This window comes from Amphiura filiformis, chromosome 4 (genome assembly GCF_039555335.1).
Source record: "Amphiura filiformis chromosome 4, Afil_fr2py, whole genome shotgun sequence".
Classification (NCBI taxonomy): Eukaryota; Metazoa; Echinodermata; class Ophiuroidea; order Amphilepidida; family Amphiuridae; genus Amphiura; species Amphiura filiformis.
Genome location: NC_092631.1, coordinates 12,464,267 through 12,479,695, shown reverse-complemented (window position 1 = coordinate 12,479,695; position 15,429 = coordinate 12,464,267). Strand labels below are relative to the sequence as shown.

The 15,429-nt window shown below is 36.0% G+C and overlaps 1 protein-coding gene across 1 annotated transcript in view; it reads left to right on the top strand.

Moving 5' to 3' along the window:
• The window catches only part of LOC140149972 (uncharacterized), a 132,140-nt gene that overhangs the window by 19,977 nt on the left and 96,734 nt on the right, over positions 1–15,429 (top strand). Inside the window, exon 5 of the mRNA XM_072171974.1 lies at positions 654–796. The gene's annotated coding sequence lies outside the window, so the exon portion shown is untranslated. The remainder of the gene's footprint in view (positions 1–653; positions 797–15,429) is intronic.

The window sequence follows — 15,429 nt, the reverse complement described above, 5'->3', positions numbered from 1 at the left end:
CATATGCTTTATATAAACAACCTTGATTATGAAACAAAAAAAATTGTGAGAGAGTGGAATGAAGGATACAGCTGAGCAAATTTTGTAGGAAAAGAATTTTCACTTGATAAAGCTTATGCTTATGAGAATGATGAAGCTAAGAGAACACATTTGTTTCCGGTAGGTTGACCAAAAAAACTAAAAAGATATATTCAAGATCTCTCTCATTTTATTTCATTTAATTTAGAATTCAAGCCAAGGAGTAAAAAACACATCACACTTATTTCCACTGTGGTACTGATGTGCCCAAGACATAATAGAGTGCAGCGGCGGCGGAACGATTTTGAAAGTGGGGGTGGGGGGGCAGTCAGGGTGATGTAAAAATTCTTCATTAACTTGTGAAATACATAAAAAAAGATGTATTCCATAAGTTATATGATAATGCGGCTGGAAATTTGATTAATTATGGGTTTATTGCTCAGAAAATCAAAATTGCAAATGAGAAACATGTAAAAATGACTTGGGCATTTAGCGTAGCAGGCATTAAAATGATGGCCCATATGATAGAGCCCTAACTGATAGATAGACCAAGCTGAATGCTGATGATGTAATTGTTTCAAACTTTTCTTAGGAATCATTTCTCATGTACCAAATCCCCTGTCTTGCTATTGCAGTTGTCCACCATCAGACGATGTGGCCATTCAGACTGTTTCTTCTTCATGGAAGTTGGCAGACAGGCAGCTACTGGAGCAGGAGAGCTCTGGATGCAGGTGGAAGATACAGTCATAGCACAGAATATACACGAAGCAGCACTCAAGTAAGTTTCTCTTTAGAATAATATGTGAAACACAATCTGGTCCATGGAGGCCAAAGGAGGCATTTTTGAAAATTGAGTTACTATAATTATTTCCTTATAGAAACAATTTCGCTATCATACTGAAAACACTGTGGGCCAGTTTCTTTTTAAGTATGGCTAGTGGTCACTGGTCAGGCTTAAGCCCAAGTCCTATTTACCAGTGCTCACAATTTCACATCGTACATCACCTAGAAAGATAAATCAATAAAATTGATCTACATTGGCTTAGGAAGCCTGACCACTAGCCAAGCTTCGAGAGATTGGACCCAAAGGTCTAGCATACTTGGTTCTTATGTATTTCGTTGTTTTTTACTCCATATTTTGCCTTTATCTCAATTTCAAATTTGCCGCTATTGGCCTCCATGGACTGGATCGCACCATATATTGTTCATTTAAATGTTTATTTTGGCCATAATGTACGACCTTATAATGTGAAATTGATTCATTTCCTTTCAGACCTGATTTTTTGGCATTGTAATGTTTACAGATTTCCAATTATGCCAAAATGGAATCAGCCTTGCATCAATAGGGCAATTTTGACACATCACATTGTGTTTGTGCTGTTTGCCATTGCTGCTTGTTATCCATAGGTGCCAGACCTGAGCTTTGTTAGTTAGGGACAGTCTGTGTGGCTTGGTGGTTGGAGTGTTCGCCGTGGAGTTTTTTGTCTGGTTTGTCTGCCTACATGTATGCATGTTTTGTTTCCATTGTGGTTTCATGTTAACTTAGGCTAATTGTGTGATACATAGGTTTTTCTTTTCCCTGTGTGTTGATATAGAATTACGGTTTAGCATCATTGGTTTGATCTTGTGATCTGATTTGTGGTGCTTAAGTGTTTCTGTGTTCCAGTGTGCGATGCGTCACGGGCATCTTCCCTTGTTCATATTATTTAAGCATTTTGAGTAAAGATTAACAGCATTAAAATTTGGTAGAAATCGTACATCACGGCTTCAAGAGAGGTGTTCAGATCAGGTGTTAGTTGTAAAATAATAGCGATTTTTTTCTTCAGTCGGTAGCAATATCCTATTTCATAACATGTAAAAGCAGACAAATTATTTCATACTTGCATGTAGGTTACAATGAACATAGGCTCACTAGCAAAGCGAGAACTATGTGCTCAACATGATAAATATGTAATCATTTTCAGTATTACCGTACTGACGCGAGTATAGTCCCACCCCGTTTTTGGGTGAACATTTTTCAAAATTGGGGGTGGGACTATACAATTTAAAAAAATAAAAATTTTCAAGATGTTTTGTATTTTAATATGAAAATTGATAATTTGTATTCATGTCATACTCTATTAATGATTTCAAAATGCATTGAATTTGAATGCATTTTGAAATCATTAATAGAGTATGACATGAATACAAATTATCAATTTTCATATTAAAATACAAAACATCTTGAATTTTTTTATATTTTTTAGGTCAACCATGAGTGATCCTAGCATTTAGGTCTAGGTCCTGGGACACTCCAAAGCCGAAAAAATAAATAACTTTAACTTTTTTTTTTTTTTTTTTTAAATTTGGGGGTGGGACTTTACTCGAAGGTGGGACTATACTCGCGTCAGTACGGTACTTTCAATTACTTTCAATATTACTTTCAATAATACTATAGTTATTCCACAAAAGAACATGAGGAAGTCTTGATTGATCTGATTCACATATTTTCATACATACCGTACTGTATTTTCAAAACCAGAACCAAAAAGCCAGTATCTTCGGGTAAAGATATTTAAATTTGATTTGAAGCAAAAGCAACATCTATCAATTTGTTTCATTTTGCAGTTGGTCAATCCTGCCCCACATATGTGACCGGTTCTGACGAAACCAGGAACAAGTCACATTTTTGACATTTCATAATTTGAATAAAAATTTTATAAATAGCATCAATACTTTACAAGATATGGATCATTTTGTAAATGGTACCTTGACATTTTTGACAAATTGATATTTTGAGTAATGGGCCATTTAGTTTCCTGCCTTACACAGGATTGAATAGGGATTATCATTGTTCAACTGTTAATTATTGATTAAATAAACCTCATTTTAATAAGTACTTTCAAGGGTTTGAAAGTCCACTTCTAGTACCACAGTCAAATACCATGAAATTAAGAATTCCAAAATTTTTTTAATGGGAATTTTATCTAAGGCTATATGATAACTCTAAAACATGTCTGGCGACTTGTTCCTTGTTTTGTTGGAGCTGGTCACATATATATACCTATCCCCTGTTTTCAATGCAAAACACGAAAAAAACATCGGTAAAACAATGGCATGTCAATCAATTACGAACGACTTCCGGTTCATTTCCAGTTTCTGGAAAAAATAAAAAAATAAAGATGGCGACCATCACAAATCGTCGATCGAAATGTCGAAAGCAAGGGCAAATTTCCCACACATTATGCTTGGTTTAATGATCGTTATTTGTATTTTGATGTACATAAGTGAAGTTAGAACCAATATTGCGTGAATTTTCTTGTAAATGCTGCCGATTTGGGGCATAAAATCGTAAGTTTTAACTTTAAGCTTATCGATGGGTCAAAATCGTGAACATTCTCGATGGAACCCAAAATGCGCTTTGGACACCCAAATGCGCGAAAATGTGCGCTTTTGCGCGAACCGCGCGAAACTCCGGTGCCTACGTAATGCATTGTTGAACATTTTGTGTGTCTTTAATTTTGTGGTGGCTGATTTTTTGAAAACAGAACCTCACGAAAAATAAATCTATTCTGACAGTTTGAAAAATCTTTCACAGTTGTAACATCATGATTGTGTGATAAGCCATAATGTACAATGTACATGTAGGATCTTATAATATGAAATTGATTAATTTTTTTCAAACCTGTGTTTCTCAGGTCAACAGAACATTTTTGTCATGTCATAATTATGGCATGAAGTCCCCCATACATGTAAAACTCCATCAGGGGTAGTGCTAGAACAAAACACTCCAGAGTCTGCAGGGACCCCCAAACTTGCAGAAAATAAGAAAGTAGTGGGTCCGTAGTAGAGTTTGGTGAGTCCAAGTTACACAAATGCAGCATAAATAGTATGTCTGCGGTGGCGCTTGATTGAAAAACTGGGCACCCCTGAACTTGCAGAAAATTTAAAAATAGGGGGTCTGAACTGAAGTGTATTTTGGTGAGTCCAGGACCCCCAAATGCAGCCTACCACTTACTCCATGTTAAAAACGACCAAAATAGCCAGTGGTGTTTTTTTTCGCTTTATCTTATTATTTGCTGCTTAGAATGGACAGAAACCCTACAGGACAGTTATTATTATCACTCATACAAAGTTTCTTGTCATTTGATTGGCCAATTACTATTAAGTATTTCTGCTATTTTTAGCGGTCAGCTGCAAAAGGACAAATGCACTCTGCGCTAGTGCAATAGTCATTTTTCTATTGTGTTTCCTTGTCTCCGTATGGGGTTAATCATACATTAATGGCTTCAGTCTATAGTTCTGAAGCCATTCATTTAATGAGTCTAGTGTCTGAATCACATGTTGAAAATGGATAGGAATGAAGCTATTCAATCATGCCTGAGTTTAAGCAACTAATTTCAGACCTGCCAACTGCTCTGCATTTCGCTGGACAGGCTCGCATTCTGAAGTTAAAAACCCCGACAATGCGGGATGTCCCGCATTCCCGCCCATTCCCGCTGGTTAATGTGTTAACCGGCACACAAAACTTCTGCAGCTTTTTTCAGAAAGAGGGTCACAAAGTCATAACTGCTGAAGTGATTAGCACATAATAAATCATGATACTAATAATTTTAATGCATGTATGTCACTGAGCACATGAGTACATTGCCCACTTTTTAGAAATTGAATGAATTTCAGCATTATATAATCCTTGGTTTTGAAGGCTCAGATACCATTTCTTAACACATCTACAAGTGCCAAAACCCATCAGCTCCTAGACCCCACCTGTTCACCTTTGCGTGCTACAGTGTCCCTCATTCTGACTTTCAGGGGTTGGCAGGTCTGTAATTTAGTCCTACTAACATGCCTATACTCCAAACTGAACATTGCTATCTTCAGTAGATAGCAGGGCAAATACATATGTAGTATTTCAGGGCATTATCGGCATATTTGACTCAATCTGACCCAGCCAAGTGGCCCATGTCAAAGGTGGCAATTGAGAAATCAAGATACAGGCTGCAGCAAAAATAATAAAATGCATCTATTGGATAATTGGCATTGTAAAAGCTTGTAACTTTGAAAGGAGTATATGCATTGTGCATGGATACATACTGAATAACCATCCAGTGGGCAGTCCACGGTCGGATGCGCTGCTAAATAGGTGCTGAACAACATAAAAATGCATTAAGGATAAAGTCCATCGTGTTTATTAGAGTGTTATTATCCTGTGTCAATCGTGTGTCAAATGTCAATGGTGTGGTGATCTAGTTTCAATTCAAATGTTTCCTTAGTTATGCAATGTCAAATCAAGCGGGTGTAGGGGTGGGGCACTACGAACTTACACACTATACTGCTGTATCTAAATACTCGACAGTATTCATCGAGAAAATCCAAGAAATGTTTCAGAATTGTCAACTTGCCTAAAAATTCCGATGATCAAAAACATGTGCGCTGAAAATGTCATTATTTTCTTTATCTCTTCACCGATTTTCAAGGTTTAACAAACTTCGTGTAGATTGCCATTTTGTCTAAATGCGAGTAGAAAGTTGTCAGATTCAAAACATCATTCCACCCTCAAAGACCTTTCTAAAATCCCTGTGCCGAACACACAAAGATTAAAAGTTCAGCTGGTCATTCGGCAAACATCGGCAGGATCTTGCTGAGTCGACTGTGATTGGTCCAGCGGCTGGAGCATGCGCGTGTAATTTAACAAGCATTTGGATACAGTAATATTTGTAGTGTGGGGGTGTGTCTGTGTTTGGGTGTGTGGGTGTTTTATTTGACTGTTTTGATCATTTTAATATTAGTAATATTTGAATCAAATTATATGACCCTTGATTAGGATCAACCTTGTGCACACTTTTTTTACTGTCCCTACATTGTATTAACTTAAAAACATAGTGGTTTTAACTTTTACCTGTTCTCAATTGGACAAGGGCAGGAATGTGGGAGCGCAGTTCTAAAAAAAATATGAGGTGTGGCAGAAATAAATGACTCAGGGGGAAAAAGTTCATTTTGGCATTTGCAAGGGCAGCCAGGCAATCACATGCTAAAGAATGCATCCAAAGTTACACATTTTGAGGGGCACCGAGGCAAAGGCAGACACCCAAGGCAAAATTGCCTTTGGTGCCTCCGGTTATTTTTCCCTGGATGACTTGTAAAACTTGTCAGCAAATAATAATTTGTATAAAACATCCATGTGATTGTTTTATCTGCTTCAATTTGTTTTTGTGGAAACATTGTATGGGGTACCTATATTAGGTCAAAAAGAAATTTAGTTTGATATTTAAAAAAAAAACAAGCCCTCTATTTAAAGTGATTACATGATTGGCAAATAATCCTGTGAATGGAGATGCATCATATAAAAGATACAAATAAAGTACTTGACAGCACAAGATTGCATTATCATCAGTCATACGACAGAAAGATGTTTCTGCGGTAAAAACACTATGGTTGCCTTGCATGCATGCGGCTCTGGTTTGATGAGAAACATGTGTGCTTCTGAACACTAGCCTGCTGATTACCCACCCACCATGGTAATGTCTTAATATTTGAAGCCATATAATTGACGATCTTTGAAAATGAAATTTGTTAATTTTTTTTTTCAAACCTGATTTTTTGGTGTTTTGGTAATTGTCCACCATAGAGATGCACTTTAAATGACCAAATTGCAAGTGGCTTTTCATTATTATTTTTATTTCATTATTTTGGCTGAAAATGAACAGCTAAAACCTTATTTCATAAGTTTTTGGTAAAGAATGATAAAATTAAGATTCGAAAATGGAAATCGTACATTATGGCTTTTAATTAAGAGGCCAGTGAGGTCATATCCCTATGGATCCAGCATTTTGTCTTTCTGCATCAGTAATTTCAACCACACACTAAAAAATTAAATCGCATGATATGTATTTATGACGTAATTAGGTTGAGTTCTAATCCCGGTCCTAATAATATGCACACCATGGCTACTAATTAGTGTGAAAATGTAGATATTAAAATAGCTTGAGCAAGATTTTGACAATCCAACCAAATTCAACATTTTAGATTCCATCCAACAATTTTCATAAAAAAACAAAAAACAGACAAAACAAACACACACAAAAACCACACAAAAACAAAACAAAGCAAACAAAAACAGTGTGGAAGATTTTGAGATTTCCAAAATAAAATTGCAAATTAGGAGCTAAATTGTGTCAAATCTAACTAGATTTCAACATTTACAAATTTTTCTGCTGGATTTTAAAATGAAAATGCAAATGAGTCGGCAATCAAAATCTTACACAGGTCAGGCATTGAAACTGACCACCGAATTGGCAGTTTCCCCGCCATGTTTGGAGGCCAAAATATGACCTCTCCGAGTTCAGTGTGAATCTGCATTAAAGGGGGGTGGGGGTAGAGGCGGTTTAGGTTGATGCATTTTTGAGGGATATTGGTGTATTTCTTCCCATGTTAATGCAATTTTAATCGTGGTAAAAGATGCAAGTGCCTTGTGTGGATTTTAAATGGAATAACCCATTGTCTGCCAGAAACATCAAAAATATCTGCTGAGGGAATGGTATCTAGAGACACATGATCTTAAAATGCAACAAACTATGCATGCACTTGTAAGCCTGTCCGGAGTTCCTGCTTGCTTTTAAAACAACATTTAAAAGTTGTACTAAAGTGGAATGAGTTTGTTCAATATTTGTTGTCGGAAATTAAAGAAAAACAAAGTGGGCACAGCCATGTTTAGGGATGTGAAAGAAGCTACCCAAGGCGTGGGCATATTAAATTTGCTTTCACGATTGAAAATGAATATTACATGCAGTGATGTACGTTGGGACCATTTTAGTTGCATTGGCGACTAGATTTGCGACTAGATTTTTTCTGATGCAACTAGACCTTCAATCCCTGGTGTCAATGGCGACCAACTGTTGTTGCACAAAAACAAAATTTATTTCTACAGTTCATGGGCGCATTATTCTGCGATGAAAAAACTAAGGCAAAACAAGAGGGAGGGGTAGCAAAAACATTGGGTAGCTTCCATAAAGAGCTTCACAAATGTTGTTCCATAAAAGATTTAAATTAAATCTTAGTAATTTAAAATCATTTTTTAAGGATTTAAAATTTAGGTCTTTCAAATGTAAATTGTAATCTATAATGGGATTACTCACTACCACAGTCCTTTGGGTTTTATTTTAAATTCTGTGAAATAAAAATATATACTTCTATCTAGCTTAACCCATAAATGTGTATATCTCATGTTGGAAATTTTTTGATGCCCTCCTTTCCACACACATACCCAAGACAAATGTGTGCACTTGATGGAAAGAAGACATGGAGAGTGCAAACTAACAAAAGCCTGTGCATCACACAAAAATTTTGATTGTAATAAAAAGATTGTGTACACATTGTGATGGAAAGTGTAAAGAATGCACACAGAGCGAGCCCAAATTTTTTAATAGTCACAAGCTCTTAGTAAATTTATAGCCCCCATATTTTGGTGTAAAAGATTATGACTCCCTCTATTTTTTTTGTACAAAAATGTTAATTCCGAAGAAAATATAATATATACAGTGATTTTTATAGTACGATAACAAAAAAGTTACTTAAGTTTGTTCGGTTTATATAAGGTGGAAAAAATAAGACTCATAACACTCTGTATTAATTAATATAGAATGGCATGCATGCAGTTAGGCACAATGCTTACGCTAGTTGTGCATTGCATAATACATAATTGACACATGCTGATGTGAATTTGCGCGAGCGTTAGTTGGGACTTTATTGACACGAGCAGCAACAAAATCCGAATAATTTCCGCCTTATATAAGCCAAACAAACTTTAGTAAGTTGTCTGATATCTTGAGCAACAGATTACTCTCACTCCACACAATTATTCACATCATATCAGCTTTGTAAAGATGTCATGTTGCTGTACGTGCTGTACATGAAATTTGCTGTGATCAAGCAAAATCAGTCGGAAGTCAGATCAAAATCAAATTCCACATTTTTAAAGTAGGAATTTATTAGCCTGATTTCATGGAAAATCATCTGTTTTTAGAAAGTGATTTCAAAGTTTAGTCATCACAAAAAGAGGAATTACATAAGAAATGCTGACATTTCCCCCCATATCTGCGAACTAGAATTTTTGTCTTCCAACTGATTGCTTTAGTCATATATCATAGATACTAAAATTCATGATGATATTTGTGCAACTTGTAATATTGATGACATTAGTACATGCTTCAAATATTTAGTGATATGTTCTAGTAGTAGTACAACTCAAGTTAGCAAAATTGGCCATAATTCAAAAGTCAAGATACAGCAATTAAAGGACTCTAATATCAGATTGCATGAAGCTGTTTAGACATAATTGTCTGCATCACTATACTGTCATATCACAAAAGGCTGCTTTGTGTGATTTCTTATTATTGTCACCTAGTTTTGATGAGGTGCACTGTAAAATTAGCTTAGCACAATTTTATTACAATCCTATGTTCATGAATAAAAAAATGCATACTGATGTAATTTATAAAATATCAATATGAAATACAACAATGATAATAAAACTCACACAAGGCAGCCTTTTGAGATACGAGTGTATGATGCAGATGATCATATGTGGTTATTAGAGGCTGCAATAATTATGAGGGGGGGGGGGTAACAGCCTGCCCAAAATTGTTTACCTTCCAACTCTTGGCCTACCAAAAATTGCTTTGCCCCCATCTTGGCTGGCCAAAAATTCTTTGCCCCCCTGCACATGCCAAATTTTTAGGATCAAATTTGCAAACCTAAGGGACTGTTCACAAACACTTGTTAGGGGGGCCTGATGCAAAATAACGTCATCACAATTTTTTCCGCCCTCCCCCTTTTGGGCCCCTTTTGACATGAAAATTATGGGTCAACCCCATAGAAAAGCATATAAACTCAATTTTCCCAGGAAAATTTGTGGTCATTTTGTTCAGGCCCCCCCTTAGGGCCCCCCTTTTTAAAGTGTTATATTTATATGGATGTATGCCAAAAATTGCTTGCTCCCCCTTTTACCCTCCCCCATGGCTCATAAAATACTGCACAGCCCTTCTGCTACAGAAAGGAAGAAGTTGACTGGAATTTGTGCATCATTAATTACTACATATTTCAATGCTCCAATTTGCCAACTATCGCGTGGACTTGATTTATTGCCCGTATTGCTAATTATAAAAAACTCTTGATTTATTTCAGGGAAAAAGTATTGCCTTGTTTGTGTAATTGATGAATTCATTGAATCAGAAGGAAATAATGGCTTTTTCCTGCATTCAGAACTACTGGGCTACATACATTGTATGCCCGCCCAAAATACATGATTTTAGAGGCTAAAATATGCACCTTGATTTTCCGATACATGATTTTAGAGGCTAAAATATGCACCTTGATTTTCCGTAAAAATATGTGATTTTCCCATCAAAGAAGCAAAATCAAAATTCTTCATAAAATTCTTCTATATATAAAGTGACTATGCCAGTCTCTTAAGGAAAACATGCTTTCTTAGCATGAAAGTTCATCTATGGTAATCCATAAAAAGATTTTAACTCTTGATCTCAAGAGGTAAATATTTTTATGTGGTAAATATTTTTGTATTGAGATCAAGAGCCATGTTCAGACGTGGGTACTAGTCGGTGTAAATTTACACCGGCATTCCAAAGAATTTACTTAATTTCACACGCACGCGTTCACCCCTGCTTACTCCGACTATTTTACCACGGGCTCGAAGACAAATTTAACACAACCTTCGCAGGGGATCATTGAATACTCGGAGTAACTTCTGGAAATAAAGTGGCAGTGCTGCATACATATCGTTGATTTCAACAAGTGGCACAAGTTCTGATTGGGTATCATCGAAACGCCCAAACGAAATTTGTTTATTTATTGGTCAAAACAAAATGATGCTGGCAGTGTTTTACTTTTTTTGTCAGCCGCAATTTGTTCTTCTGCTTTTATATACTTTTTTTCAACATTTTACTAACTAATTTCTCCACGCCTATATCCATTGCATCACTACTGTTTGCCCATCAACATGATCAACAGCGAGGAGCTCAGTGGCAAATAGAATGATGAAAAAGTATGAAATGGTGCATTGATGAACATCGCATCGAGCACTATTTGCATCTTTAATGGTGATCTTTCCCAAAAAGCAAACAAAAAGTCACCAGCTCATTGTGAAAGTTCACCTTACTCCGACTGGTAGTGTTATACTTGTTCACACATGCAGCTACTCCGACCCACCAGGTCGTGTTTACGTGTTACTCCTAACAAAAGTCAGGAGTAAATCGGTCGTGGGAAGGTCGGAGGAGCTTATCACGACTAGCGTTCACACTGGCACTACTCTGACATTTCCCATGACCTTCCGCCGACTAGTGCTTACCATGACTATCCTCCGACCTTCCGCCGGGGGTAAACCCATGCGTCTGAACACCTCTTATGTTTGTAGAAGTGATACCTTGGGGTTTACATCAAGGCTGTTAAAATAAGTGAGACCTAAAGGAGTTCATAGCCAATCAGAAAAGAAGAAAATAATGAGGAAATCCATTTGCAATTAAGAGCAGCATATTATCATAGATTGCAGTATATTATTGACTGTGTACATGATATTATTAAATTTCTTGGAATACTTTCTTGTTGTTATTGTCATTATCAAATTTCTTGGAAACAAATACTTTCTTGTTGTTATTGTCATTATCAAATTTCTTGGAAACAAGTACTTCCTTGTTGTTATTGTCATTATCAAAAAATAAATACTTTCTTGTTGTTATTGTCATTATCAAATTTCTTGGAAACAAGTACTTCCTTGTTGTTATTGTCATTATCAAAAAATAAATACTTTCTTGTTGTTATTGTCATTATCAAATTTCTTGGAAACAAATACTTTCTTGTCGTCATTGTTTGCTGTTTACTTACATCCTATGTGTACATGCAGGTGATGACATTCATGTAGAGATCTTGTTGAGGCCATATCATCCGAGGTGTATGCTAAACCATCCAAGATCAGTTGCAGTAGCAGCACTACGGTCCCAACTGATGCCAAACACACAATCCCCCAGATCCTAGATGGCTTGTAAGATCCCATGACATTTCGGTGATTTCTATCACAATCAAGTTATTTATTTTTTCAGTTTTGTAGTGTCTCTGGACCTAGACCTACATGCTAGGATTATTCATGGTTGACCTAATAAAAAAATTTGCACGATGTTTTGTGTTTTTAATATGAAAATTGATACTTTGTTTTCTTGTCATACTCTATTAATGATATCAAAATTCATTGAATTTGAATGCATTTTGATAAATAGAGTATGACATGAAAACAAAGTATCAATTTTCATATTAAAAACACAAAACATTGTGCAAAATTTAAAAAAAAATGTTTTTAGGGCAACCATGAATGATCCTAGCATTTAGGTCTAGGTCCAGGGACACTACAAAACCGGAAAAAAAACCTTTTTTTTTAAATTTCGGGCACCCACGAGCCTGCCCGAAAATGCCAGCCTTACTGCCTGTGCATAGCCTCATGCCATTGCCAGCTTCATTAAGGAGGTTAATTCTCTGGACGCAGGTTTGTCAGCAGTTTATTGTAGAATTGTGAGATTTCAGTACATTTCTTCTGTGCTTGAATTTATGTTGATTTTTGGACATGTTAGATGTGCACTTTTGAGGTTAGCAGGTACGGATATTATCAGTTTATAATATTAAGTTGTATTTTGAATTTTTGTTGAAGTTTTCCGCATAATTAAACATGTTTTGATGAATCCAAGTGTGTGAAAACATCGGATCCAAACATAACACTTAATATTTATTGGTCTTGCAATGAGTTTTAAAATATTGGACTCGACTACTATATTTTAAAACTCATAGCTCGACCAATAAATATGGGCTCAATCTATCTAAATTCATATACATAAGATAAAAAGTATGCACCAAATGGCTTCAATTGGGGCTTTGAAAAATTTCCCACTTCTAAAGGAGGCACAATCCCTCTTAGACACCCCTACATCGTGCATGCGATATGTGTAGCTTAAGTATTGATCAACAAATAATCAGGATAAGTGTGTTCCACTTTCCAAAATGCATCTCAACACACAATATTCACTTGAATTCACTTCCAAGAGTCGGAGTACAAGTATTTACTCACTAGTAGAATGCAAATTTGAGTTGATATTTTTGGAAAGGGTTGATATTAACATTTCCATCCGAGCAATTTTGAAATTCTACCGCCACTTATACCTAATAGAGCTTGAAATTTCGAAGTTGTTGAATTGAAAATTTAAATTTCAACTGTTAAAAAGCAAGTTTTGAATCTGTAGGCCTATATAGTAATTTCAACTAAACAATAGAGGTTGTGCATATATCGTATCATACCGTAAATATGGCGGACTACTCATACATTCAACAAAAGCATGATTGCAATCTACCACGACAGTTCTCACACCCATAACAAATGCACTACGATCAAATAGGTTGACGACAACATTTGATTGAATGGACTGCACTGCGCAATGATTACGGGGAAGGACACCAGTTCAAATCCTTTGTTTGGAGCTAATTGATAAAAGCATGCAGGGCCTCTATAAATTTCCAACATAATCCATTGCTCTAATATTTCGTAATAATTTGTTTATTTTGTGACTAGAAACGCAGCCCGGGAAATACAGCCGTGCCAGTCACTGCATGGCACGACTTTGGCTAATGATGTTCGTCTCCAGAAACGGTTAATTACCTAATTGAGAGATGACGGTTAACTATTACAATTAAAATGCTAGGTTCATGCTGTTAAAGGAAGACTTCGGCAATCACAACATTATGTCTTATATGTTAGAAAAATAATCATCAAGCACGAATCACATGGTTTTACTTAAAACAAACTTATATTTACCATAAAAACAAATAAAAGCAGCTGTCTCTCAACACTTGATATTTTACTAAGTCCTGGGCACCAAAACTGTCTCAGGCAATGACGTCCTTGTAATGCATTGAAGACTGACATCATTTGAGCACAAATAAAAAAAACAAAACAAAAAAAAGCGCAGTGATTTATAGTGCACTACGCAAAGGCACAACGCCTTAACGTTGATCCACAAGCCTCAGCACACTTTACAGGTTGTCACTGACCACTACGGCCCCACATCATTCCATAAACCATTAAACAACAATTCAAGGACTTTGCTGTTTCAAGAGCGCACACCCTAGACATATCCACAAATAACCTTCGCAACCACGATCAGCTCCCCGAGTTTCGTACAGGTTACAACATGACAAATTAGCAGTAAGTTCCTTGTCCAGGGGAATTTCAAGCTAACTCAATTTTTCCACGAGAGTGTCATAACCATAGACGTCATTGTCCTAGACTATTTTGGCGCAGGAATTTTGAATATCGGCTGTTTTTATTCGTTTATATAGTCAATATGAGTTTGTTTTAAATAAAATCATGTGATTTGTGCTTGATAATTATTTTTCTAACATACAACCAATTATGTTGTGATTGCCAGAGACTTCTTTTGATTCCAAGATATGCCAAAAAATGATGAAGTCATGGAAACCATGAGAAACAGATAACAGGCTTCAAAACAAAAGATCTCCTTGTTTTGCTAAAACGTTTTTAAACAAAGGCAGGTATAAGTGGTTCATTTTCATTTGATGTTGAAGCTCTATATAGCTATGCCGGTGACCCCATTTACAAGAGAAAAATTCAATTTGATTTTGTCCACAAATGCAATTGTGAGGATTACTTCAATTGATTCAAGTCGGTGGATGTTTACACTATCAGTAAATTGAAGTTGTCTTCATGAAAATTGGCTATTCCAGTTGAACTCCATACACCGAAGACATGACCTTAATCTCCCATGCAGGGGGTGTAGATTTCAAATAGAATCACATTCAGGTGACCCCTTTTGAAATTTACACTCCCTGTGTGGAAGATTAATGCACATGTCTTCCACACAGGGCATATGGATTTCAACTAGAATAGCCCAATTTGAAGTCAACTTCAATGTTTATTTAGCGAACACACATGAAAAACACAAATTCAATTCAACTGACTGTTTATACTACTACATCCAAATATATCTAGACCAATACTAGAAAGTAAGAAATTTAGACAAATATTATTATTTCTCCTATTTAGAAGCAATTTAAAAAAATGAACACTGGTATTAAAAATGTTGTTGTAGTATTTTTGCATAAAATATATACAATGTTGTTAAAAAAAAAAAAAGGAAATGGCCTGTAAGTGCATCCGGAAACAAAACATTTCAAGGGACCTTATGTTGGCCCCTGGACCCCATGCCATTTGATGCTTCAATCGTTACGCTCGCTGGGCTCGAATTGGATCGTATATTGCGAGCACCTGTGGTTTTAAATTCCTGGCGCCGGGCCTGTTGACAAAACATATATCACCAAACATGACCAAATTTTGCTGAAAAATCAATTTAACTATAATGTATA